The sequence below is a fragment of the Pongo abelii genome, chromosome 19 (assembly GCF_028885655.2).
Source record: "Pongo abelii isolate AG06213 chromosome 19, NHGRI_mPonAbe1-v2.0_pri, whole genome shotgun sequence".
NCBI classification, from domain to species: Eukaryota; Metazoa; Chordata; class Mammalia; order Primates; family Hominidae; genus Pongo; species Pongo abelii.
This window is the reverse complement of record NC_072004.2, coordinates 31504253-31528769: the sequence shown is the minus strand read 5'-3', so window position 1 is coordinate 31528769 and position 24517 is coordinate 31504253. Positions and strand designations below refer to the sequence as shown.

The 24517-nt window shown below is 61.0% G+C and overlaps 1 protein-coding gene across 1 annotated transcript in view; it reads left to right on the top strand.

Annotated features, from left to right (window-relative positions):
• LOC129051270 (tensin-3-like) overlaps window positions 1-24517 on the top strand; it is a 252609-nt gene that overhangs the window by 213926 nt on the left and 14166 nt on the right. The gene's annotated exons all lie outside the window — the stretch shown is intronic.

The following is a 24517-nucleotide window of genomic DNA, read 5'->3' as shown; positions in this document are numbered from 1 at the left end:
GCCAGGAGTCACAAAGGGCCGACCAGGATGAGGAAACCCCAGGCGGAGTCCGGGGGATGCAGCACGGCATCCCAGCCTCAGGCCTGCCCAGACGCTGTTGGGGTGAGTCTCCCCAAAAGTCGTGCCGCCGTCATCTCGAGGACAGGTCGGCCTGTGTGCCCCTGGGCTGTTCTCTCACCCGAGGGTCGTTCTCGTCGAGAGCAGAACCCCGCAGCCTCAGGGGTTGCCTGGAGGGGTGTGTTTCAATGCCTCTGCTGTATGACTCCGTGTGTGTGTGTGTGTGTGTGTGTGTGCAAAGATGATTTCCCAGTGCGTCAGGGACACACTTCCTGCAGATCCGTGTCATGATTGTATCTCTCTCCAAGCGTCTTTCTGCTTCATTGGGCAGGTCTCATGACCCTGGATTTCTTGGCTTCCATACGTGTCTCAGACAGGGAAGCTTCCTTGTTCTCCAGGTTTCTCCTCATGGGTGGGTGGATTGCCTAGAATGAGCGCTAGGCGACCGTGACTGGCCTTGTCTTCTAGGATAGGTGGTGTCGCATTTCCTCTGCACTTCCTGTCTCATTCTTGAGGGACATCCTCTCCCCTGCTCCTGTGTGGACTGAGTCCCTTGATCTTGTGGCCGAAACGAATGTCAGGGAACCAGAGGGACTGGGCTGGGGCTGGGGCTGGGGCTGGGGCTGGGGCTGGGGCTGGGGCTGGGTGCAGGGGAAGTTGGGTCAGGGCTACCAGGGAGGAGGAGGGTTGCGGGTGGGGCGAATTCTGCAGAAACTTCTTTGCTCCTCTGATAGGCATTTGAAAACCTGGCTTGGGTCAGGCACAAGTCCCCCACCCACCGAATCACAGGTGTTCTTTGATTTCCCTTGGCTTTGACCGAAAAGTCACTTGTTCCCCCCTTCCACCGGCACATACCTGGACACCACCGTTTTTTTCGCCGTCTCCCGATAAGCCCCCGGTGACACACATTCACACCATGTGCTGTGGGATACGCCAGTGCCACGCGTGGTCACATGGTCTCCAGCTCGGATTCGCCCCTGTTCCTGCCCGCACGTGTCCTGTAAAGCGCCGTCAGCTTTCCGGGGCCCCAGGGCTTTCAGAAGCGGGGCAGGTCCCTGCTCTTTCGAAGGAGGAGGGAGGCAGAGGGCTGATGGATCAGTGAAGGTTCAGCTGACGCTGCGCCTTGAGACCTAGGGGATCATTCTGTGCTGCAGCGAGGCCCTGCCTGCCTCACCAGATGTGGTGAGCCCATCCTATCTCACTGGGAGGGGGCCAAAATCGGATCTGAACGGGAGTCCCCAGAACACAGCAGGCGTCCTAAAGCTCCCCTTCCCTCGGTGGAAGTCGGCTCAAGGAGATCCTGAGGGCGGGACTGCTTGGGGTTTGGCCCTGGGACAGGGAACCGGCGGCCCCCTCTCCCACGGCGCCCCAATCTGCACCCCGTATCCACACGCCGCCGCGGCTGCAGCTGGGGCCTCGCTGCAGCCGCGCAGAGGGGGCATTATTTAAAGGGGACGCAGCCTGACTGCCAGGAGCGGAGCGCGAGTCGGTCCAGCCAATGCGCATGCGCGAGGGGCGAGCCGCTTCTGCCGTCACAGTGCTTCCCACGGTTGTCTTAGAAACCGGTCCCTGAGGCTCGGCAAAGCAGGAGCCCTCCGTGGCAGTGCTTGGGTGGCGGGGGTCTGAGGCTCCGGCCTGACATCTCTACGGGGTCGACGGGAACGTCTCCGGATGCCAGGAGTCGCAAAGGGCCGACCAGGATGAGGAAACCCCAGGCGGAGTCCGGGGGAAGCAGCACGGCATCCCAGCCTGAGGCCTGCCCAGACGCTGTTGGGGTGAGTCTCCCCAAAAGTCGTGCCGCCGTCATCTCGAGGACAGGTCGGCCTGCGTGCCCCTGGGCTGTTCTCTCACCCGAGGGTCGTTCTCGTCGAGAGCAGAACCCCGCAGCCTCAGGGGTTGCCTGGAGGGGTGTGTTTCAATGCCTCTGCTGTATGACTCCGTGTGTGTGTGTGTGTGTGTGTGTGTGTGTGCAAAGATGATTTCCCAGTGCGTCAGGGACACACTTCCTGCAGATCCGCGTCATGATTGTATCTCTCTCCAAGCGTCTTTCTGCTTCATTGGGCAGGTCTCATGACCCTGGATTTCTTGGCTTCCATACGTGTCTCAGACAGGGAAGCTTCCTTGTTCTCCAGGTTTCTCCTCATGGGTGGGTGGATTGCCTAGAATGAGCGCTAGGCGACCGTGACTGGCCTTGTCTTCTAGGATAGGTGGTGTCGCATTTCCTCTGCATTTCCTGTCTCATTCTTGAGGGACATCCTCTCCCCTGCTCCTGTGTGGACTGAGTCCCTTGATCTTGTGGCCGAAACGAATGTCAGGGAACCAGAGGGACTGGGCTGGGGCTGGGGCTGGGGCTGGGTGCAGGGGAAGTTGGGTCAGGGCTAACAGGGAGGAGGAGGGTTGCGGGTGGGGCGAATTCTGCAGAAACTTCTTTGCTCCTCTGATAGGCATTTGAAAACCTGGCTTGGGTCAGGCACAAGTCCCCCACCCACCGAATCACAGGTGTTCTTTGATTTCCCTTGGCTTTGACCGAAAGGTCACTTGTTCCCCCCTTCCACCGGCACATACCTGGACACCACCGTTTTTTTCGCCGTCTCCCGATATGCCCCCGGTGACACACATTCACACCATGTGCTGTGGGATACGCCAGTGCCACGCGTGGTCACATGGTCTCCAGCTCGGATTCGCCCCTGTTCCTGCCCGCACGTGTCCTGTAAAGCGCGGTCAGCTTTCCGGGGCCCCAGGGCTTTCAGAAGCGGGGCAGGTCCCTGCTCTTTCGAAGGAGGAGGGAGGCAGAGGGCTGATGGATCAGTGAAGGTTCAGCTGACGCTGCGCCTTGAGACCTAGGGGATCATTCTGTGCTGCAGCGAGGCCCTGCCTGCCTCACCAGATGTGGTGAGCCCATCCTATCTCACTGGGAGGGGGCCAAAATCGGATCTGAACGGGAGTCCCCAGAACACAGCAGGCGTCCTGAAGCTCCCCTTCCCTCGTTGGAAGACGGCTCAAGGACATCCTGAGGGCGGGACTGCTTGGGGTTTGGCCCTGGGACAGGGAACCGGCGGCCCCCTCTCCCACGGCGTCCCAAGCTGCACCCCGTATCCACACGCCGCCGCGGCTGCAGCTGGGGCTTCGCTGCAGCCGCGCAGAGGGGGCATTATTTAAAGGGGACGCAGCCTGAATGCCAGGATCGGAGCGCGAGTCGGTCCAGCCAATGCGCATGCGCGAGGGTCGAGGGGCCTCTGCCGTCACAGTGCTTCCTACGGTTGTCTTAGAAACCGGTCCCTGAGGCTCGGCAAAGCAGGAGCCCTCCGTGGCAGTGCTTGGGTGGCGGGGCTCTGAGGCTCCGGCCTGACATCTCTACGGGGTCGACGGGAACGTCTCCGGATGCCAGGAGTCGCAAAGGGCCGACCAGGATGAGGAAACCCCAGCCGGAGTCCGGGGGTAGCAGCACGGCATCCCAGCCTGAGGCCTGCCCAGACGCTGTTGGGGTGAGTCTCCCCAAAAGTCGTGCCGCCGTCATCTCGAGGACAGGTCGGCCTGCGTGCTCCTGGGCTGTTCTCTCACCCGAGGGTCGTTCTCGTCGAGAGCAGAACCCCGCAGCCTCAGGGGTTGCCTGGAGGGGTGTGTTTCAATGCCTCTGCTGTATGACTCCGTGTGTGTGTGTGTGTGTGTGTGTGTGCAAAGATGATTTCCCAGTGCGTCAGGGACACACTTCCTGCAGATCCGCGTCATGATTGTATCTCTCTCCAAGCGTCTTTCTGCTTCATTGGGCAGGTCTCATGACCCTGGATTTCTTGGCTTCCATACGTGTCTCAGACAGGGAAGCTTCCTTGTTCTCCAGGTTTCTCCTCATGGGTGGCTGGATTGCCTAGAATGAGCGCTAGGCGACCGTGACTGGCCTTGTCTTCTAGGATAGGTGGTGTCGCATTTCGTCTGCATTTCCTGTCTCATTCTTGAGGGACATCCTCTCCCCTGCTCCTGTGTGGACTGAGTCCCTTGATCTTGTGGCCGAAACGAATGTCAGGGAACCAGAGGGACTGGGCTGGGGCTGGGGCTGGGGCTGGGGCTGGGGCTGGGGCTGGGGCTGCGGCTGGGGCTGGGTGCAGGGGAAGTTGCGTCAGGGCTACCAGGGAGGAGGAGGGTTGCGGGTGGGGCGAATTCTGCAGAAACTTCTTTGCTCCTCTGATAGGCATTTGAAAACCTGGCTTAGGTCAGGCACAGGTCCCCCACCCACCGAATCCCAGGTGTTCTTTGATTTTCCTTGGCATGGACCGAAAGGTCACTTGTTCCCCCCTTCCACTGGCACATACCTGGACACCACCGTTTGTTTCGCCGTCTCCCGATATGCCCCCGGTGACACACATTCACACCATGTGCTGTGGGATACGCCAGTGCCACGCGTGGTCACATGGTCTCCACCTCGGATTCGCCCCTGTTCCTGCCCGCACGTGTCCTGTAAAGCGCGGTCGGCTTTCCGGGGCCCCAGGGCTTTTAGAAGCGGGGCAGGCCCCTGCTCTTTCGAAGGAGGAGGGAGGCAGAGGGCTGATGGATCAGTGAAGGTTCAGCTGACGCTGCGCCTTGCGACATATGGGATCATTCTGTGCTGCAGCGAGGCCCTGCCTGCCTCACCAGATGTGGTGAGCCCATCCTATCTCACTGGGAGGGGGCCAAAATCGGATCTGAACGGGAGTCCCCAGAATACAGCAGGCGTGCTGCATCGAGGCCCTGCCTGCCTCACCAGATGTGGTGAGCCCATCCTATCTCACTGGGAGGGGGCCAAAATCGGATCTGAACGGGAGTCCCCAGAACACGGCAGGCGTCCTGAAGCTCCCCTTCCCTCGTTGGAAGACGGCTCAAGGAGATCCTGAGGGCGGGACTGCTGGAGGTTTGGCCCTGGGACACGGAACCGGCTGCCCCCTGTCCCACGGCGTCCCAAGCTGCACCCCGTATCCACACGCCGCTGAGGCTGCAGGGGGAGTCACGCTGCAGCCGCGCAGAGGGGGCATTATTTAAAGGGGACGCAGCCTGACTGCCAGGAGCGGAGCGCGAGTCGGTCCGGCCAATGCGCATGCGCGAGGCGCGAGCGGCTTCTGCCGTCACAGTGCTTCCCACGGTTGTCTTAGAAACCGGTCCCTGAGGCTCGGCAAAGCAGGAGCCCTCCGTGGCAGTGCTTGGGTGGCGGGGCTCTGAGGCTCCGGCCTGACATCTCTACGGGGACGACGGGAATGTCTCCGGATGCCAGGAGTCACAAAGGGCCGACCAGGATGAGGAAACCCCAGGCGGATTCCGGGGGAAGCAGCACGGCATCCCAGCCTCAGGCCTGCCCAGACGCTGTTGGGGTGAGTCTCCCCAAAAGTCGTGCCGCCGTCATCTCGAGGACAGGTCGGCCTGTGTGCCCCTGGGCTGTTCTCTCACCCGAGGGTCGTTCTCGTCGAGAGCAGAACCCCGCAGCCTCAGGGGTTGCCTGGAGGGGTGTGTTTCAATGCCTCTGCTGTATGACTCCGTGTGTGTGTGTGTGTGTGTGTGCAAAGATGATTTCCCAGTGCGTCAGGGACACACTTCCTGCAGATCCGTGTCATGATTGTATCTCTCTCCAAGCGTCTTTCTGCTTCATTGGGCAGGTCTCATGACCCTGGATTTCTTGGCTTCCATACGTGTCTCAGACAGCTAAGCTTCCTTGTTCTCCAGGTTTCTCCTCATGGGTGGGTGGATTGCCTAGAATGAGCGCTAGGCGACCGTGACTGGCCTTGTCTTCTAGGATAGGTGGTGTCGCATTTCCTCTGCACTTCCTGTCTCATTCTTGAGGGACATCCTCTCCCCTGCTCCTGTGTGGACTGAGTCCCTTGATCTTGTGGCCGAAACGAATGTCAGGGAACCAGAGGGACTGGGCTGGGGCTGGGGCTGGGGCTGGGGCTGGGGCTGGGGCTGGGGCTGGGTGCAGGGGAAGTTGGGTCAGGGCTACCAGGGAGGAGGAGGGTTGCGGGTGGGGCGAATTCTGCAGAAACTTCTTTGCTCCTCTGATAGGCATTTGAAAACCTGGCTTGGGTCAGGCACAAGTCCCCCACCCACCGAATCACAGGTGTTCTTTGATTTCCCTTGGCTTTGACCGAAAGGTCACTTGTTCCCCCCTTCCACCGGCACATACCTGGACACCACCGTTTTTTTCGCCGTCTCCCGATAAGCCCCCGGTGACACACATTCACACCATGTGCTGTGGGATACGCCAGTGCCACGCGTGGTCACATGGTCTCCACCTCGGATTCGCCCCTGTTCCTGCCCGCACGTGTCCTGTAAAGCGCGGTCAGCTTTCCGGGGCCCCAGGGCTTTCAGAAGCGGGGCAGGTCCCTGCTCTTTCGAAGGAGGAGGGAGGCAGAGGGCTGATGGATCAGTGAAGGTTCAGCTGACGCTGCGCCTTGAGACCTAGGGGATCATTCTGTGCTGCAGCGAGGCCCTGCCTGCCTCACCAGATGTGGTGAGCCCATCCTATCTCACTGGGAGGGGGCCAAAATCGGATCTGAACGGGAGTCCCCAGAACACAGCAGGCGTCCTAAAGCTCCCCTTCCCTCGGTGGAAGTCGGCTCAAGGAGATCCTGAGGGCGGGACTGCTTGGGGTTTGGCCCTGGGACAGGGAACCGGCGGCCCCCTCTCCCACGGCGTCCCAAGCTGCACCCCGTATCCACACGCCGCCGCGGCTGCAGCTGGGGCCTCGCTGCAGCCGCGCAGAGGGGGCATTATTTAAAGGGGACGCAGCCTGACTGCCAGGAGCAGAGCGCGAGTCGGTCCAGCCAATGCGCATGCGCGAGGGGCGAGCGGCTTCTGCCGTCACAGTGCTTCCCACGGTTGTCTTAGAAACCGGTCCCTGAGGCTCGGCAAAGCAGGAGCCCTCCGTGGCAGTGCTTGGGTGGCGGGGTTCTGAGGCTCCGGCCTGACATCTCTACGGGGTCGACGGGAACGTCTCCGGATGCCAGGAGTCGCAAAGGGCCGACCAGGATGAGGAAACCCCAGGCGGAGTCCGGGGGAAGCAGCACGGCATCCCAGCCTCAGGCCTGCCCAGACGCTGTTGGGGTGAGTCTCCCCAAAAGTCGTGCCGCCGTCATCTCGAGGACAGGTCGGCCTGCGTGCCCCTTGGCTGTTCTCTCACCCGAGGGTCCTTCTCGTCGAGAGCAGAACCCCGCAGCCTCAGGGGTTGCCTGGAGGGGTGTGTTTCAATGCCTCTGCTGTATGACTCCGTGTGTGTGTGTGTGTGTGTGTGTGTGCAAAGATGATTTCCCAGTGCGTCAGGGACACACTTCCTGCAGATCCGCGTCATGATTGTATCTCTCTCCAAGCGTCTTTCTGCTTCATTGGGCAGGTCTCATGACCCTGGATTTCTTGGCTTCCATACGTGTCTCAGACAGGGAAGCTTCCTTGTTCTCCAGGTTTCTCCTCATGGGTGGCTGGATTGCCTAGAATGAGCGCTAGGCGACCGTGACTGGCCTTGTCTTCTAGGATAGGTGGTGTCGCATTTCCTCTGCACTTCCTGTCTCATTCTTGAGGGACATCCTCTCCCCTGCTCCAGTGTGGACTGACTCCCTTGATCTTGTGGCGGAAACGAATGTCAGGGACCCAGAGGGACTGGGCTGGGGCTGGGGCTGGGGCTGGGGTTGGGGCTGGGGCTGGGGCTGCGGCTGGGGCTGGGTGCAGGGGAAGTTGCGTCAGGGCTACCAGGGAGGAGGAGGGTTGCGGGTGGGGCGAATTCTGCAGAAACTTCTTTGCTCCTCTGATAGGCATTTGGAAACCTGGCTTGGGTCAGGCACAGGTCCCCCACCCACCGAATCCCAGGTTTTCTTTGATTTTCCTTGGCATGGACCGAAAGGTCACTTGTTCCCCCCTTCCACTGGCACATACCTGGACACCACCGTTTGTTTCGCCGTCTCCCGATATGCCCCCGGTGACACACATTCACACCATGTGCTGTGGGATACGCCAGTGCCACGCGTGGTCACATGGTCTCCACCTCGGATTCGCCCCTGTTCCTGCCCGCACGTGTCCTGTAAAGGGCGGTCGGCTTTCCGGGGCCCCAGGGCTTTTAGAAGCGGGGCAGGCCCCTGCTCTTTCGAAGGAGGAGGGAGGCAGAGGGCTGATGGATCAGTGAAGGTTCAGCTGACGCTGCGCCTTGCGACCTATGGGATCATTCTGTGCTGCAGCGAGGCCCTGCCTGCCTCACCAGATGTGGTGAGCCCATCCTATCTCACTGGGAGGGGGCCAAAATCGGATCTGAACGGGAGTCCCCAGAATACAGCAGGCGTGCTGCATCGAGGCCCTGCCTGCCTCACCAGATGTGGTGAGCCCATCCTATCTCACTGGGAGGGGGCCAAAATCGGATCTGAACGGGAGTCCCCAGAACACAGCAGGCGTCCTGAAGCTCCCCTTCCCTCGTTGGAAGACGGCTCAAGGAGATCCTGAGGGCGGGACTGCTGGAGGTTTGGCCCTGGGACACGGAACCGGCTGCCCCCTGTCCCACGGCGTCCCAAGCTGCACCCCGTATCCACACGCCGCTGAGGCTGCAGGGGGAGTCTCGCTGCAGCCGCGCAGAGGGGGCATTATTTAAAGGGGACGCAGCCTGACTGCCAGGAGCGGAGCGCGAGTCGGTCCGGCCAATGCGCATGCGCGAGGCGCGAGCGGCTTCTGCCGTCACAGTGCTTCCCACGGTTGTCTTAGAAACCGGTCCCTGAGGCTCGGCAAAGCAGGAGCCCTCCGTGGCAGTGCTTGGGTGGCGGGGCTCTGAGGCTCCGGCCTGACATCTCTACGGGGACGACGGGAATGTCTCCGGATGCCAGGAGTCACAAAGGGCCGACCAGGATGAGGAAACCCCAGGCGGAGTCCGGGGGATGCAGCACGGCATCCCAGCCTCAGGCCTGCCCAGACGCTGTTGGGGTGAGTCTCCCCAAAAGTCGTGCCGCCGTCATCTCGAGGACAGGTCGGCCTGTGTGCCCCTGGGCTGTTCTCTCACCCGAGGGTCGTTCTCGTCGAGAGCAGAACCCCGCAGCCTCAGGGGTTGCCTGGAGGGGTGTGTTTCAATGCCTCTGCTGTATGACTCCGTGTGTGTGTGTGTGTGTGTGTGTGTGCAAAGATGATTTCCCAGTGCGTCAGGGACACACTTCCTGCAGATCCGTGTCATGATTGTATCTCTCTCCAAGCGTCTTTCTGCTTCATTGGGCAGGTCTCATGACCCTGGATTTCTTGGCTTCCATACGTGTCTCAGACAGGGAAGCTTCCTTGTTCTCCAGGTTTCTCCTCATGGGTGGGTGGATTGCCTAGAATGAGCGCTAGGCGACCGTGACTGGCCTTGTCTTCTAGGATAGGTGGTGTCGCATTTCCTCTGCACTTCCTGTCTCATTCTTGAGGGACATCCTCTCCCCTGCTCCAGTGTGGACTGACTCCCTTGATCTTGCGGCGGAAAGGAATGTCAGGGACCCAGAGGGACTGGGCTGGGGCTGGGGCTGGGGCTGGGGCTGGGGCTGGGGCTGGGGCTGGGGCTGCGGCTGGGGCTGGGTGCAGGGGAAGTTGCGTCAGGGCTACCAGGGAGGAGGAGGGTTGCGGGTGGGGCGAATTCTGCAGAAACTTCTTTGCTCCTCTGATAGGCATTTGAAAACCTGGCTTGGGTCAGGCACAGGTCCCCCACCCACCGAATCCCAGGTGTTCTTTGATTTTCCTTGGCATGGACCGAAAGGTCACTTGTTCCCCCCTTCCCCTGGCACATACCTGGACACCACCGTTTGTTTCGCCGTCTCCCGATATGCCCCCGGTGACACACATTCACACCATGTGCTGTGGGATACGCCAGTGCCACGCGTGGTCACATGGTCTCCACCTCGGATTCGCTCCTGTTCCTGCCCGCACGTGTCCTGTAAAGCGCGGTCGGCTTTCCGGGGCCCCAGGGCTTTTAGAAGCGGGGCAGGCCCCTGCTCTTTCGAAGGAGGAGGGAGGCAGAGGGCTGATGCATCAGTGAAGGTTCAACTGACGCTGCGCCTTGCGACCTATGGGATCATTCTGTGCTGCAGCGAGGCCCTGCCTGCCTCACCAGATGTGGTGAGCCCATCCTATCTCACTGGGAGGGGGCCAAAATCGGATCTGAACGGGAGTCCCCAGAACACAGCAGGCGTCCTGAAGCTCCCCTTCCCTCGTTGGAAGACGGCTCAAGGAGATCCTGAGGGCGGGACTGCTGGAGGTTTGGCCCTGGGACACGGAACCGGCTGCCCCCTGTCCCACGGCGTCCCAAGCTGCACCCCGTATCCACACGCCGCTGAGGCTGCAGGGGGAGTCTCGCTGCAGCCGCGCAGAGGGGGCATTATTTAAAGGGGACGCAGCCTGACTGCCAGGAGCGGAGCGCGAGTCGGTCCGGCCAATGCGCATGCGCGAGGCGCGAGCGGCTTCTGCCGTCACAGTGCTTCCCACGGTTGTCTTAGAAACCGGTCCCTGAGGCTCGGCAAAGCAGGAGCCCTCCGTGGCAGTGCTTGGGTGGCGGGGCTCTGAGGCTCCGGCCTGACATCTCTACGGGGACGACGGGAATGTCTCCGGATGCCAGGAGTCACAAAGGGCCGACCCGGATGAGGAAACCCCAGGCGGAGTCCGGGGGAAGCAGCACGGCATCCCAGCCTCAGGCCTGCCCAGACGCTGTTGGGGTGAGTCTCCCCAAAAGTCGTGCCGCCGTCATCTCGAGGACAGGTCGGCCTGTGTGCCCCTGGGCTGTTCTCTCACCCGAGGGTCGTTCTCGTCGAGAGCAGAACCCCGCAGCCTCAGGGGTTGCCTGGAGGGGTGTGTTTCAATGCCTCTGCTGTATGACTCCGTGTGTGTGTGTGTGTGTGTGTGTGCAAAGATGATTTCCCAGTGCGTCAGGGACACACTTCCTGCAGATCCGCGTCATGATTGTATCTCTCTCCAAGCGTCTTTCTGCTTCATTGGGCAGGTCTCATGACCCTGGATTTCTTGGCTTCCATACGTGTCTCAGACAGGGAAGCTTCCTTGTTCTCCAGGTTTCTCCTCATGGGTGGGTGGATTGCCTAGAATGAGCGCTAGGCGACCGTGACTGGCCTTGTCTTCTAGGATAGGTGGTGTCGCATTTCCTCTGCACTTCCTGTCTCATTCTTTAGGGACATCCACTCCCCTGCTCCTGTGTGGACTGAGTCCCTTGATCTTGTGGCCGAAACGAATGTCAGGGAACCAGAGGGACTGGGCTGGGGCTGCGGCTGGGGCTGGGGCTGGGGCTGGGGCTGGGGCTGGGTGCAGGGGAAGTTGGGTCAGGGCTACCAGGGAGGAGGAGGGTTGCGGGTGGGGCGAATTCTGCAGAAACTTCTTTGCTCCTCTGATAGGCATTTGAAAACCTGGCTTGGGTCAGGCACAAGTCCCCCACCCACCGAATCACAGGTGTTCTTTGATTTCCCTTGGCTTTGACCGAAAGGTCACTTTTTCCCCCCTTCCACCGGCACATACCTGGACACCACCGTTTTTTTCGCCGTCTCCCGATAAGCCCCCGGTGACACACATTCACACCATGTGCTGTGGGATACGCCAGTGCCACGCGTGGTCACATGGTCTCCAGTTCGGATTCGCCCCTGTTCCTGCCCGCACGTGTCCTGTAAAGGGCGGTCAGCTTTCCGGGGCCCCAGGGCTTTCAGAAGCGGGGCAGGTCCCTGCTCTTTCGAAGGAGGAGGGAGGCAGAGGGCTGATGGATCAGTGAAGGTTCAGCTGACGCTGCGCCTTGAGACCTAGGGGATCATTCTGTGCTGCAGCGAGGCCCTGCCTGCCTCACCAGATGTGGTGAGCCCATCCTATCTCACTGGGAGGGGGCCAAAATCGGATCTGAACGGGAGTCCCCAGAACACAGCAGGCGTCCTAAAGCTCCCCTTCCCTCGGTGGAAGTCGGCTCAAGGAGATCCTGAGGGCGGGACTGCTTGGGGTTTGGCCCTGGGACAGGGAACCGGCGGCCCCCTCTCCCACGGCGTCACAAGCTGCACCCCGTATCTACACGCGGCCGGGGCTGCAGCTGGGGCCTCGCTGCAGCCGCGCAGAGGGGGCATTATTTAAAGGGGACGCAGCCTGACTGCCAGGAGCGGAGCGGGAGTCGGTCCAGCCAATGCGGATGCGCGAGGGGCGAGCGGCTTCTGCCGTCACAGTGCTTCCCACGGTTGTCTTAGAAACCGGTCCCTGAGGCTCGGCAAAGCAGGAGCCCTCCGTGGCAGTGCTTGGGTGGCGGGGGTCTGAGGCTCCGGCCTGACATCTCTACGGGGTCGACGGGAACGTCTCCGGATGCCAGGAGTCGCAAAGGGCCGACCAGGATGAGGAAACCCCAGGCGGAGTCCGGGGGAAGCAGCACGGCATCCCAGCCTGAGGCCTGCACAGACGCTGTTGGGGTGAGTCTCCCCAAAAGTCGTGCCGCCGTCATCTCGAGGACAGGTCGGCCTGCGTGCCCCTGGGCTGTTCTCTCACCCGAGGGTCGTTCTCGTCGAGAGCAGAACCCCGCAGCCTCAGGGGTTGCCTGGAGGGGTGTGTTTCAATGCCTCTGCTGTATGACTCCGTGTGTGTGTGTGTGTGTGTGTGTGTGTGCAAAGATGATTTCCCAGTGCGTCAGGGACACACTTCCTGCAGATCCGCGTCATGATTGTATCTCTCTCCAAGCGTCTTTCTGCTTCATTGGGCAGGTCTCATGACGCTGGATTTCTTGGCTTCCATACGTGTCTCAGACAGGGAAGCTTCCTTGTTCTCCAGGTTTCTCCTCATGGGTGGCTGGATTGCCTAGAATGAGCGCTAGGCGACCGTGACTGGCCTTGTCTTCTAGGATAGGTGGTGTCGCATTTCCTCTGCACTTCCTGTCTCATTCTTGAGGGACATCCTCTCCCCTGCTCCAGTGTGGACTGACTCCCTTGATCTTGTGGCGGAAACGAATGTCAGGGACCCAGAGGGACTGGGCTGGGGCTGGGGCTGGGGCTGGGGCTGGGGCTGGGGCTGGGGCTGCGGCTGGGGCTGGGTGCAGGGGAAGTTGCGTCAGGGCTACCAGGGAGGAGGAGGGTTGCGGGTGGGGCGAATTCTGCAGAAACTTCTTTGCTCCTCTGATAGGCATTTGAAAACCTGGCTTGGGTCAGGCACAGGTCCCCCACCCACCGAATCCCAGGTGTTCTTTTATTTTCCTTGGCATGGACCGAAAGGTCACTTGTTCCCCCCTTCCACTGGCACATACCTGGACACCACCGTTTGTTTCGCCGTCTCCCGATATGCCCCCGGTGACACACATTCACACCATGTGCTGTGGGATACGCCAGTGCCACGCGTGGTCACATGGTCTCCACCTCGGATTCGCTCCTGTTCCTGCCCGCACGAGTCCTGTAAAGCGCGGTCGGCTTTCCGGGGCCCCAGGGCTTTTAGAAGCGGGGCAGGCCCCTGCTCTTTCGAAGGAGGAGGGAGGCAGAGGGCTGATGGATCAGTGAAGGTTCAGCTGACGCTGCGCCTTGCGACCTATGGGATCATTCTGTGCTGCAGCGAGGCCCTGCCTGCCTCACCAGATGTGGTGAGCCCATCCTATCTCACTGGGAGGGGGCCAAAATCGGATCTGAACGGGAGTCCCCAGAATACAGCAGGCGTGCTGCATCGAGGCCCTGCCTGCCTCACCAGATGTGGTGAGCCCATCCTATCTCACTGGGAGGGGGCCAAAATCGGATCTGAACGGGAGTCCCCAGAACACAGCAGGCGTCCTGAAGCTCCCCTTCCCTCGTTGGAAGACGGCTCAAGGAGATCCTGAGGGCGGGACTGCTGGAGGTTTGGCCCTGGGACACGGAACCGGCTGCCCCCTGTCCCACGGCGTCCCAAGCTGCACCCCGTATCCACACGCCGCTGAGGCTGCAGGGGGAGTCTCGCTGCAGCCGCGCAGAGGGGGCATTATTTAAAGGGGACGCAGCCTGACTGCCAGGAGCGGAGCGCGAGTCGGTCCAGCCAATGCGCATGCGCGAGGCGCGAGCGGATTCTGCCGTCACAGTGCTTCCCACGGTTGTCTTAGAAACCGGTCCCTGAGGCTCGGCAAAGCAGGAGCCCTCCGTGGCAGTGCTTGGGTGGCGGGGCTCTGAGGCTCCGGCCTGACATCTCTACGGGGACGACGGGAATGTCTCCGGATGCCAGGAGTCACAAAGGGCCGACCAGGATGAGGAAACCCCAGGCGGAGTCCGGGGGAAGCAGCACGGCATCCCAGCCTCAGGCCTGCCCAGACGCTGTTGGGGTGAGTCTCCCCAAAAGTCGTGCGCCGTCATCTCGAGGACAGGTCGGCCTGTGTGCCCCTGGGCTGTTCTCTCACCCGAGGGTCGTTCTCGTCGAGAGCAGAACCCCGCAGCCTCAGGGGTTGCCTGGAGGGGTGTGTTTCAATGCCTCTGCTGTATGACTCCGTGTGTGTGTGTGTGTGTGTGTGTGCAAAGATGATTTCCCAGTGCGTCAGGGACACACTTCCTGCAGATCCGTGTCATGATTGTATCTCTCTCCAAGCGTCTTTCTGCTTCATTGGGCAGGTCTCATGACCCTGGATTTCTTGGCTTCCATACGTGTCTCAGACAGGGAAGCTTCCTTGTTCTCCAGGTTTCTCCTCATGGGTGGGTGGATTGCCTAGAATGAGCGCTAGGCGACCGTGACTGGCCTTGTCTTCTAGGATAGGTGGTGTCGCATTTCCTCTGCACTTCCTGTCTCATTCTTGAGGGACATCCTCTCCCCTGCTCCTGTGTGGACTGAGTCCCTTGATCTTGTGGCCGAAACGAATGTCAGGGGACCAGAGGGACTGGGCTGGGGCTGGGGCTGGGGCTGGGGCTGGGGCTGGGGCTGGGGCTGGGTGCAGGGGAAGTTGGGTCAGGGGTACCAGGGAGGAGGAGGGTTGCGGGTGGGGCGAATTCTGCAGAAACTTCTTTGCTCCTCTGATAGGCATTTGAAAACCTGGCTTGGGTCAGGCACAAGTCCCCCACCCACCGAATCACAGGTGTTCTTTGATTTCCCTTGGCTTTGACCGAAAGGTCACTTGTTCCCCCCTTCCACCGGCACATACCTGGACACCACCGTTTTTTTCGCCGTCTCCCGATAAGCCCCCGGTGACACACATTCACACCATGTGCTGTGGGATACGCCAGTGCCACGCGTGGTCACATGGTCTCCAGCTCGGATTCGCCCCTGTTCCTGCCCGCACGTGTCCTGTAAAGCGCGGTCAGCTTTCCGGGGCCCCAGGGCTTTCAGAAGCGGGGCAGTTCCCTGCTCTTTCGAAGGAGGAGGGAGGCAGAGGGCTGATGGATCAGTGAAGGTTCAGCTGACGCTGCGCCTTGAGACCTAGGGGATCATTCTGTGCTGCAGCGAGGCCCTGCCTGCCTCACCAGATGTGGTGAGCCCATCCTATCTCACTGGGAGGGGGCCAAAATCGGATCTGAACGGGAGTCCCCAGAACACAGCAGGCGTCCTAAAGCTCCCCTTCCCTCGGTGGAAGTCGGCTCAAGGAGATCCTGAGGGCGGGACTGCTTGGGGTTTGGCCCTGGGACAGGGAACCGGCGGCCCCCTCTCCCACGGCGTCCCAAGCTGCACCCCGTATCCACACGCCGCCGCGGCTGCAGCTGGGGCCTCGCTGCAGCCTCGCAGAGGGGGCATTATTTAAAGGGGACGCAGCCTGACTGCCAGGAGCGGAGCGCGCGTCGGTCCAGCCAATGCGCATGCGCGAGGGGCGAGCGGCTTCTGCCGTCACAGTGCTTCCCACGGTTGTCTTAGAAACCGGTCCCTGAGGCTCGGCAAAGCAGGAGCCCTCCGTGGCAGTGCTTGGGTGGCGGGGGTCTGAGGCTCCGGCCTGACATCTCTACGGGGTCGACGGGAACGTCTCCGGATGCCAGGAGTCGCAAAGGGCCGACCAGGATGAGGAAACCCCAGGCGGAGTCCGGGGGAAGCAGCACGGCATCCCAGCCTGAGGCCTGCCCAGACGCTGTTGGGGTGAGTCTCCCCAAAAGTCGTGCCGCCGTCATCTCGAGGACAGGTCGGCCTGCATGCCCCTGGGCTGTTCTCTCACCCGAGGGTCGTTCTCGTCGAGAGCAGAACCCCGCAGCCTCAGGGGTTGCCTGGAGGGGTGTGTTTCAATGCCTCTGCTGTATGACTCCGTGTGTGTGTGTGTGTGTGTGTGTGTGCAAAGATGATTTCCCAGTGCGTCAGGGACACACTTCCTGCAGATCCGCGTCATGATTGTATCTCTCTCCAAGCGTCTTTCTGCTTCATTGGGCAGGTCTCATGACCCTGGATTTCTTGGCTTCCATACGTGTCTCAGACAGGGAAGCTTCCTTGTTCTCCAGGTTTCTCCTCATGGGTGGCTGGATTGCCTAGAATGAGCGCTAGGCGACCGTGACTGGCCTTGTCTTCTAGGATAGGTGGTGTCGCATTTCCTCTGCACTTCCTGTCTCATTCTTGAGGGACATCCTCTCCCCTGCTCCAGTGTGGACTGACTCCCTTGATCTTGTGGCCGAAACGAATGTCAGGGACCCAGAGGGACTGGGCTGGGGCTGGGGCTGGGGCTGGGGCTGGGGCTGGGGCTGGGGCTGGGGCTGCGGCAGGGGCTGGGTGCAGGGGAAGTTGCGTCAGGGCTACCAGAGAGGAGGAGGGTTGCGGGTGGGGCGAATTCTGCAGAAACTTCTTTGCTCCTCTGATAGGCATTTGAAAACCTGGCTTGGGTCAGGCACAGGTCCCCCACCCACCGAATCCCAGGTGTTCTTTGATTTTCCTTGGCATGGACCGAAAGGTCACTTGTTCCCCCCTTCCACTGGCACATACCTGGACACCACCGTTTGTTTCGCCGTCTCCCGATATGCCCCCGGTGACACACATTCACACCATGTGCTGTGGGATACGCCAGTGCCACGCGTGGTCACATGGTCTCCACCTCGGATTCGCTCCTGTTCCTGCCCGCACGTGTCCTGTAAAGCGCGGTCGGCTTTCCGGGGCCCCAGGGCTTTTAGAAGCGGGGCAGGCCCCTGCTCTTTCGAAGGAGGAGGGAGGCAGAGGGCTGATTGATCAGTGAAGGTTCAGCTGACGCTGCGCCTTGCGACCTATGGGATCATTCTGTGCTGCAGCGAGGCCCTGCCTGCCTCACCAGATGTGGTGAGCCCATCCTATCTCACTGGGAGGGGGCCAAAATCGGATCTGAACGGGAGTCCCCAGAATACAGCAGGCGTGCTGCATCGAGGCCCTGCCTGCCTCACCAGATGTGGTGAGCCCATCCTATCTCACTGGGAGGGGGCCAAAATCGGATCTGAACGGGAGTCCCCAGAACACAGCAGGCGTCCTGAAGCTCCCCTTCCCTCGTTGGAAGACGGCTCAAGGAGATCCTGAGGGCGGGACTGCTGGAGGTTTGGCCCTGGGACACGGAACCGGCTGCCCCCTGTCCCACGGCGTCCCAAGCTGCACCCCGTATCCACACGCCGCTGAGGCTGCAGCTGGGGCCTCGCTGCAGCCGCGCAGAGGGGGCATTATTTAAAGGGGACGCAGCCTGACTGCCAGGAGCGGAGCGCGAGTCGGTCCAGCCAATGCGCATGCGCGAGGGGCGAGCGGCTTCTGCCGTCACAGTGCTTCCCACGGTTGTCTTAGAAACCGGTCCCTGAGGCTCGGCAAAGCAGGAGCCCTCCGTGGCAGTGCTTGGGTGGCGGGGGTCTGAGGCTCCGGCCTGACATCTCTACGGGGTCGACGGGAACGTCTCCGGATGCCAGGAGTCGCAAAGGGCCGACCAGGATGAGGAAACCCCAGGCGGAGTCCGGGGGAAGCAGCACGGCATCCCAGCCTCAGGCCTGCCCAGACGCTGTTGGGGTGAGTCTCCCCAAAAGTCGTGCCGCCGTCATCTCGAGGACAGGTCGGCCTGCGTGCCCCTTGGCTGTTCTCTCACCCGAGGGTCGTTCTCGTCGAGAGCAGAACCCCGCAGCCTCAGGGGTTGCCTGGAGGGGTGTGTTTCAATGCCTCTGCTGTATGACTCCGTGTGTGTGTGTGTGTGTGTGTGTGTGCAAAGATGATTTCCCAGTGCGTCAGGGACACACTTCCTGCAGATCCGCGTCATGATTGTATCTCTCTCCAAGCGTCTTTCTGCTTCATTGGGCAGGTCTCATGACCCTGGATTTCTTGGCTTCCATACGTGTCTCAGACAGGGAAGCTTCCTTGTTCTCCAGGTTTCTCCTCATGGGTGGCTGGATTGCCTAGAATGAGCGCTAGGCGACCGTGACTGGCCTTGTCTTCTAGGATAGGTGGTGTCGCATTTCCTCTGCACTTCCTGTCTCATTCTTGAGGGACATCCTCTCCCCTGCTCCAGTGTGGACTGACTCCCTTGATCTTGTGGCGGAAACGAATGTCAGGGACCCAGAGGGACTGGGCTGGGGCTGGGGCTGGGGCTGGGGCTGGGGCTGGGGCTGGGGCTGCGGCTGGGGCTGGGTGCAGGGGAAGTTGCGTCAGGGCTACCAGGGAGGAGGAGGGTTGCGGGTGGGGCGAATTCTGCAGAAACTTCTTTGCTCCTCTGATAGGCATTTGGAAACCTGGCTTGGGTCAGGCACAGGTCCCCCACCCACCGAATCCCAGGTGTTCTTTGATTTTCCTTGGCATGGACCGAAAGGTCACTTGTTCCCCCCTTCCACTGGCACATACCTGGACACCACCGTTTGTTTCGCCGTCTCCCGATATGCCCCCGGTGACACACATTCACACCATGTGCTGTGGGATACGCCAGTGCCACGCGTGGTCACATGGTCTCCACCTCGGATTCGCTCCTGTTCCTGCCCGCACGTGTCCTGTAAAGCGCGGTCGGCTTTCCGGGGCCCCAGGGCTTTTAGAAGCGGGGCAGGCCCCTGCTCTTTCGAAGGAGGAGGGAGGCAGAGGGCTGATTGATCAGTGAAGGTTCAGCTGACGCTGCGCCTTGCGACCTATGGGATCATTCTGTGCTGCAGCGAGGCCCTGCCTGCCTCACCAGATGTGGTGAGCCCATCCTATCTCACTGGGAGGGGGCCAAAATCGGATCTGAACGGGAGTCCCCAGAATACAGCAGGCGTGCTGCATCGAGGCCCTGCCTGCCTCACCAGATGTGGTGAGCCCATCCTATCTCACTGGGAGGGGGCCAAAATCGGATCTGAACGGGAGTCCCCAGAACACAGCAGGCGTCCTGAAGCTCCCCTTCCCTCGTTGGAAGACGGCTCAAGGAGATCCTGAGGGCGGGACTGCTGGAGGTTTGGCCCTGGGACACGGAACCGGCTGCCCCCTGTCCCACGGCGTCCCAAGCTGCACCCCGTATCCACACGCCGCTGAGGCTGCAGGGGGAGTCTCGCTGCAGCCGCGCAGAGGGGGCATTATTTAAAGGGGACGCAGCCTGACTGCCAGGAGCGGAGCGCGACTCGGTCCGGCCAATGCGCATGCGCGAGGCGCGAGCGGCTTCTGCCGTCACAGTGCTTCCCACGGTTGTCTTAGAAACCGGTCCCTGAGGCTCGGCAAAGCAGGAGCCCTCCGTGGCAGTGCTTGGGTGGCGGGGCTCTGAGGCTCCGGCCTGACATCTCTACGGGGACGACGGGAATGTCTCCGGATGCCAGGAGTCACAAAGGGCCGACCAGGATGAGGAAACCCCAGGCGGATTCCGGGGGAAGCAGCACGGCATCCCAGCCTCAGGCCTGCCCAGACGCTGTTGGGGTGAGTCTCCCCAAAAGTCGTGCCGCCGTCATCTCGAGGACAGGTCGGCCTGTGTGCCCCTGGGCTGTTCTCTCACCCGAGGGTCGTTCTCGTCGAGAGCAGAACCCCGCAGCCTCAGGGGTTGCCTGGAGGGGTGTGTTTCAATGCCTCTGCTGTATGACTCCGTGTGTGTGTGTGTGTGTGTGTGTGCAAAGATGATTTCCCAGTGCGTCAGGGACACACTTCCTGCAGATCCGTGTCATGATTGTATCTCTCTCCAAGCGTCTTTCTGCTTCATTGGGCAGGTCTCATGACCCTGGATTTCTTGGCTTCCATACGTGTCTCAGACAGCTAAGCTTCCTTGTTCTCCAGGTTTCTCCTCATGGGTGGGTGGATTGCCTAGAATGAGCGCTAGGCGACCGTGACTGGCCTTGTCTTCTAGGATAGGTGGTGTCGCATTTCCTCTGCACTTCCTGTCTCATTCTTGAGGGACATCCTCTCCCCTGCTCCTGTGTGGACTGAGTCCCTTGATCTTGTGGCCGAAACGAATGTCAGGGAACCAGAGGGACTGGGCTGGGGCTGGGGCTGGGGCTGGGGCTGGGGCTGGGGCTGGGGCTGGGTGCAGGGGAAGTTGGGTCAGGGCTACCAGGGAGGAGGAGGGTTGCGGGTGGGGCGAATTCTGCAGAAACTTCTTTGCTCCTCTGATAGGCGTTCGAAAACCTGGCTTGGGTCAGGCACAAGTCCCCCACCCACCGAATCACAGGTGTTCTTTGATTTCCCTTGGCTTTGACCGAAAGGTCACTTGTTCCCCCCTTCCACCGGCACATACCTGGACACCACCGTTTTTTTCGCCGTCTCCCGATATGCCCCCGGTGAGACACATTCACACCATGTGCTGTGGGATACGCCAGTGCCACGCGTGGTCACATGGTCTCCAGCTCGGATTCGCCCCTGTTCCTGCCCGCACGTCTCCTGTAAAGCGCGGTCAGCTTTCCGGGGCCCCAGGGCTTTCAGAAGCGGGGCAGATCCCTGCTCTTTCGAAGGAGGAGGGAGGCAGAGGGCTGATGGATCAGTGAAGGTTCAGCTGACGCTGCGCCTTGAGACTTATGAGATCATTCTGTGCTGCAGCGAGGCCCTGCCTGCCTCACCAGATGTGGTGAGCCCATCCTATCTCACTGGGAGGGGGCCAAAATCGGATCTGAACGGGAGTCCCCAGAACACAGCAGGCGTCCTAAAGCTCCCCTTCCCTCGGTGGAAGTCGGCTCAAGGAGATCCTGAGGGCGGGACTGCTTGGGGTTTGGCCCTGGGACAGGGAACCGGCGGCCCCCTCTCCCACGGCGTCCCAAGCTGCACCCCGTATCCACACGCCGCCGCGGCTGCAGCTGGGGCCTCGCTGCAGCCGCGCAGAGGGGGCATTATTTAAAGGGGACGCAGCCTGACTGCCAGGAGCGGAGCGCGAGTCGGTCCAGCCAATGCGCATGCGCGAGGGGCGAGCGGCTTCTGCCGTCACAGTGCTTCCCACGGTTGTCTTAGAAACCGGTCCCTGAGGCTCGGCAAAGCAGGAGCCCTCCGTGGCAGTGCTTGGGTGGCGGGGCTCTGAGGCTCCGGCCTGACATCTCTACGGGGTCGACGGGAACGTCTCCGGATGCCAGGAGTCGCAAAGGGCCGACCAGGATGAGGAAACCCCAGGCGGAGTCCGGGGGAAGCAGCACGGCATCCCAGCCTCAGGCCTGCCCAGACGCTGTTGGGGTGAGTCTCCCCAAAAGTCGTGCCGCCGTCATCTCGAGGACAGGTCGGCCTGCGTGCCCCTGGGCTGTTCTCTCACCCGAGGGTCGTTCTCGTCGAGAGCAGAACCCCGCAGCCTCAGGGGTTGCCTGGAGGGGTGTGTTTCAATGCCTCTGCTGTATGACTCCGTGTGTGTGTGTGTGTGTGTGTGTGTGTGCAAAGATGATTTCCCAGTGCGTCAGGGACACACTTCCTGCAGATCCGCGTCATGATTGTATCTCTCTCCAAGCGTCTTTCTGCTTCATTGGGCAGGTCTCATGACCCTGGATTTCTTGGCTTCCATACGTGTCTCAGACAGGGAAGCTTCCTTGTTCTCCAGGTTTCTCCTCATGGGTGGCTGGATTGCCTAGAATGAGCGCTAGGCGACCGTGACTGGCCTTGTCTTCTAGGATAGGTGGTGTCGCATTTCCTCTGCATTTCCTGTCTCATTCTTGAGGGACATCCTCTCCCCTGCTCCTGTGTGGACTGAGTCCCTTGATCTTGTGGCCGAAACGAATGTCAGGGACCCAGAGGGACTGGGCTGGGGCTGGGGCTGGGGCTGGGGCTGGGGTTGGGGCTGGGGCTGCGGCTGGGGCTGGGTGCAGGGGAAGTTGCATCAGGGCTACCAGGGAGGAGGAGGGTTGCGGGTGGGGCGAATTCTGCAGAAACTTCTTTGCTCCTCTGATAGGCATTTGAAAACCTGGCTTGGGTCAGGCACAAGTCCCCCACCCACCGAATCCCAGGTGTTCTTTGATTTTCCTTGGCATGGACCGAAAGGTCACTTGTTCCCCCCTTCCACTGGCACATACCTGGACACCACCGTTTGTTTCGCCGTCTCCCGATATGCCCCCGGTGACACACATTCACACCATGTGCTGTGGGATGCGCCAGTGCCACGCGTGGTCACATGGTCTCCACCTCGGATACGCCCCTGTTCCTGCCCGCACGTGTCCTGTAAAGCGCGGTCGGCTTTCCGGGGCCCCAGGGCTTTTAGAAGCGGGGCAGGCCCCTGCTCTTTCGAAGGAGGAGGGAGGCAGAGGGCTGATGGATCAGTGAAGGTTCAGCTGACGCTGCGCCTTGCGACCTATGGTTTCATTCTGTGCTGCAGCGAGGCCCTGCCTGCCTCACCAGATGTGGTGAGCCCATCCTATCTCACTGGGAGGGGGCCAAAATCGGATCTGAACGGGAGTCCCCAGAATACAGCAGGCGTGCTGCATCGAGGCCCTGCCTGCCTCACCAGATGTGGTGAGCCCATCCTATCTCACTGGGAGGGGGCCAAAATCGGATCTGAACGGGAGTCCCCAGAACACAGCAGGCGTCCTGAAGCTCCCCTTCCCTCGTTGGAAGACGGCTCAAGGAGATCCTGAGGGCGGGACTGCTGGAGGTTTGGCCCTGGGACAGGGAACCGGCTGCCCCCTGTCCCACGGCGTCCCAAGCTGCACCCCGTATCCACACGCCGCCACGGCTGCAGGGGGAGTCTCGCTGCAGCCGCGCAGAGGGGGCATTATTTAAAGGGCACGCAGCCTGACTGCCAGGAGCGGAGCGCGAGTCGGTCCGGCCAATGCGCATGCGCGAGGCGCGAGCGGCTTCTGCCGTCACAGTGCTTCCCACGGTTGTCTTAGAAACCGGTCCCTGAGGCTCGGCAAAGCAGGAGCCCTCCGTGGCAGTGCTTGGGTGGCGGGGCTCTGAGGCTCCGGCCTGACATCTCTACGGGGACGACGGGAATGTCTCCGGATGCCAGGAGTCGCAAAGGGCCGAGCAGGATGAGGAAACCCCAGGCGGAGTCCGGGGGAAGCAGCACGGCATCCCAGCCTCAGGCCTGCCCAGACGCTGTTGGGGTGAGTCTCCCCAAAAGTCGTGCCGCCGTCATCTCGAGGACAGGTCGGCCTGCGTGCCCCTGGGCTGTTCTCTCACCCGAGGGTCGTTCTCGTCGAGAGCAGAACCCCGCAGCCTCAGGGGTTGCCTGGAGGTGTGTGTTTCAATGCCTCTGCTGTATGACTCCGTGTGTGTGTGTGTGTGTGTGTGTGCAAAGATGATTTCCCAGTGCGTCAGGGACACACTTCCTGCAGATCCGCGTCATGATTGTATCTCTCTCCAAGCGTCTTTCTGCTTCATTGGGCAGGTCTCATGACCCTGGATTTCTTGGCTTCCATACGTGTCTCCGACAGGGAAGCTTCCTTGTTCTCCAGGTTTCTCCTCATGGGTGGGTGGATTGCCTAGAATGAGCGCTAGGCGACCGTGACTGGCCTTGTCTTCTAGGATAGGTGGTGTCGCATTTCCTCTGCATTTCCTGTCTCATTCTTGAGGGACATCCTCTCCCCTGCTCCTGTGTGGACTGAGTCCCTTGATCTTGTGGCCGAAACGAATGTCAGGGAACCAGAGGACTGGGCTGGGGCTGGGGCTGGGGCTGGGGCTGGGGCTGGGGCTGGGGCTGGGGCTGGGGCTGGGTGCAGGGGAAGTTGGGTCAGGGCTATCAAGGAGGAGGTGGGTTGCGGGTGGGGCGAATTCTGTAGAAACTTCTTTGGTCCTCTGATAGGCATTTGAAAACCTGGCTTGGGTCAGGCACAGGTCCCCCACCCACCGAATCCCACGTGTTCTTTGATTTCCCTTGGCATTGACAGAAAGGTCACTTGTTCCCGCCTTCCACTGGCACATACCTGGACACCACCGTTTGTTTCGCCGTCTCCCGATATGCCCCCGGTGACACACATTCACACCATGTGCTGTGGGATACGCCAGTGCCACGCGTGGTCACATGGTCTCCACCTCGGTTTCGCCCCTGTTCCTGCCCGCACGTGTTCTGTAAGGGGCGGTGGGCTTTCCGGAGCCCCAGGGCTTTTAGAAGCGGGGCAGGCCCCTGCTCTTTCGAAGGAGGAGCGAGGCAGAGGGCTGATGGATCAGTGAAGGTTCAGCTGACGCTGCGCCTTGAGACCTATGGGATCATTCTGTGCTGCATCGAGGCCCTGCCTGCCTCACCAGATGTGGTGAGCCCATCCTATCTCACTGGGAGGGGGCCAAAATCGGAACTGAACGGGAGTCC